The 2,622-nt window shown below is 39.9% G+C and overlaps 1 pseudogene; it reads left to right on the top strand.

Moving 5' to 3' along the window:
- The window catches only part of LOC145643365 (NACHT, LRR and PYD domains-containing protein 3-like), a 19,647-nt pseudogene extending 17,316 nt beyond the window's left edge, over positions 1-2,331 (top strand).
- The last annotated feature ends 291 nt before the right edge of the window (positions 2,332-2,622 follow it).

A 2,622-nucleotide genomic window follows, 5' to 3' on the forward strand; every position in this document is an offset into this window, starting at 1 on the left:
AGGGTGGTGTCACAAAGCAAATTTGTGAGGGGTTAAACAACATCAGAGAAGTTCCTACAAAAGCAACGATAAAAACCTGCCATGCCCAAAAAGCGTCGGAGTTGTCTTTTCATCTCTGGGGCAGGAAAAGACTTGATTGCTTGTACTTTGGCATCAATAGGACGCACACTACCACAACCCACCAGTTTCCCCAAGTAGGCAACCTCACTCTTACCAAAATCACATTTTTCAAGATTAAGCACAATGGAGGCATCCAATAGCTTCTTAAAAACAAGATCAAGCAACTGTACATGTTGTTCCCAAGTTTTGGTATACACAACCACATCATCCAAACAGACTTCACAGTTAGGCACGTCATCTAAAATCATAATCATCAAACGCTGAAAGGTAGAAGGGCATTTTAAGACTGAAAGGCATTACCGTCTATTGTAGAAAACAGTCAGGGGTAGCAAATGCCAAAATGTCAGATGCATGAGAGGTTAATGGAGCTTGCTAATATCCCTAAAGTAAATCAAGCTTACTTACAAATCTAGCTGAACCCCACCTTATCCACACAATCCTCCATTCTAGGCATTGGGAAGGAACCAGAAACAATAACTGCATTAATTTTTCTGTAGTCAGTGTAGAAGCGGTATGTGCCATCTGGTTTTAGCACCAGAAAGCATGGGGAACACCAGGCACTAACACTAGGGATAGCAAGATGATTTTCTAACAAATACTTGGTTTCTTGATTTAGCAATGTACATTTCTGGGGATTGGTGTGATATGGGTGTTGTCTAATGGGTGAATGAGAATCAACATCAATGTCATGCTGAAGGACAGTTGTACGAGTGGAAACGTCTGAAAATAATGTGAGGTATTTCTGAATGAGACTGCTGATGAGAGTGCTCTGGGTGAAGACTTAGACTCAAGGGGCTCATCGTCATTGGAGTTTCCTGATTCCATTTCCAACCCCAAAAGTGGGATCCTCGTGGAGGGACTCCTTCACCTTCATTGAAGAGTACATAAAGCGATCGGAATCCACGTCTGACCGGAGACTACTGTTGTCATAGTTCTCACATTAACAAGGGAGATAACCAGAGACAGGTATGACACATGGGTGGGGTGTGGCAATGAAGACACACACACGTGACGTCAAACAAACAGCGAGGAGTCTAGGAGGAGGGGGCCATGCCATGACAGTGTATATTTATATATGTGACATCTGCTCTGATCTTTGACGTGGGATCCAGTCAGGAGAGTGGAGGGGAGCAAGGTGACTCCCATGATGCTGTGTGCCTGTCACGTCTACAGACCGGAGCATTCCCCGTTTCCCAGGCAACCTAGTAACTTCTGGGGTTTTGTCATTCTCTATGGATGCCTGTCTCCTCCCCTTTGTCTCCAACTGTTTCTGATGTATCCCTGATTATAGTCTTATACAAAAAAAAAACGTTCCTATGTATCTTGTTTGACAGTTATTGTTTCTCCTCGCTTATGGTTAGCTTTTGTTTCTCCTTGTGCCTTCGTTGATATGTGTTTGATAATATGTCTCTCTTGGTTGTTGGTTAGTTCTCGTCGGTCTTTGTTTCGCTTTGTTTTGGTTAGAGTGTGTTTGTCTTTCATTGTGTTTGTGATAAGAACCTGTGTTACACCTAGCTCCTTGCTCCTGTTTTGTTTGTTTACATCTCATTTGTGCTCTCCCTCTGTGTTTGCCGTGTACGCTGCCTTTCCCGTAAATGCTTACCCGGTATTGCTGTCTGTCTTTGATTTTGTTCAGTGTTTGTTTGTTTATTAAAACTAAGTGTTTCTTTATCCTATTTGTCACAATCGTTTTGGTTTTACTTGTTAGTTCCATTTCACGTAACACGCAAGGTGTCGGCACTTCACACGTGTGTTCCTGTTGTTTTTCTATCCTTTATATTTCATTTTGTTAAAATCATGCTATATGGAGCTGTCTTTAATCGTATTAGCTTTTCAAAGCTTCAAATGTGAAGTTTTACATTCATTTTTGTAGACATTTGTTAATCCCAGTTATCTCATTCTTTCTTGCATTATGCACTGGCTCACCGTATCACTGTATGTGACAGTTTCTCTTCCGAAAGCTTGCCTGAACGTTGGCATATTTTGACAGTTTTCAGTCTGTTCTGCCTTGCTTTCCTTTATGCAGTTTTCCATGCTTGGTTAAATATGTGGGTTCAGAGCTGGAATAAATAATAACATACCCATTAAAGATGCTCCTACATGCTGCAGTGTGTCTTTCCATTTTTTATTTTTGTTCATTTATTTTTTTTGGCAACTAATAAGTTAAAAACAATTTGCAGACACTTCAATACTGAACAAAGCAGAATATCCCGATACATTTTTTGATAGTTTACATCAGTTTCCAGGATACATTCCAAGAACAGATCTTAAGCTTTACAGCATTTGGCAGGCGCTCTTATTCAAAGCAAATTACATTTTAAAGCAAATTCTAGCTGGTTATTCATTAATAGGTCTTTGTTATTGCTGTACATCAAAAAAGATGTAATACCAATAATATACAAGAATCTTTCTAAAAGAGCAAGAATTTGCCTCTCAAAAACAAGACATGCCTCTCTTGTCTGCATCAAAATTTCTGTTTGTCTTAAAAGTCAAATCCTAAAA

Source organism: Electrophorus electricus, unplaced genomic scaffold, assembly GCF_041902795.1.
Source record: "Electrophorus electricus isolate QZ-2024a unplaced genomic scaffold, ASM4190279v1 Scaffold58, whole genome shotgun sequence".
NCBI classification, from domain to species: domain Eukaryota; kingdom Metazoa; phylum Chordata; class Actinopteri; order Gymnotiformes; family Gymnotidae; genus Electrophorus; species Electrophorus electricus.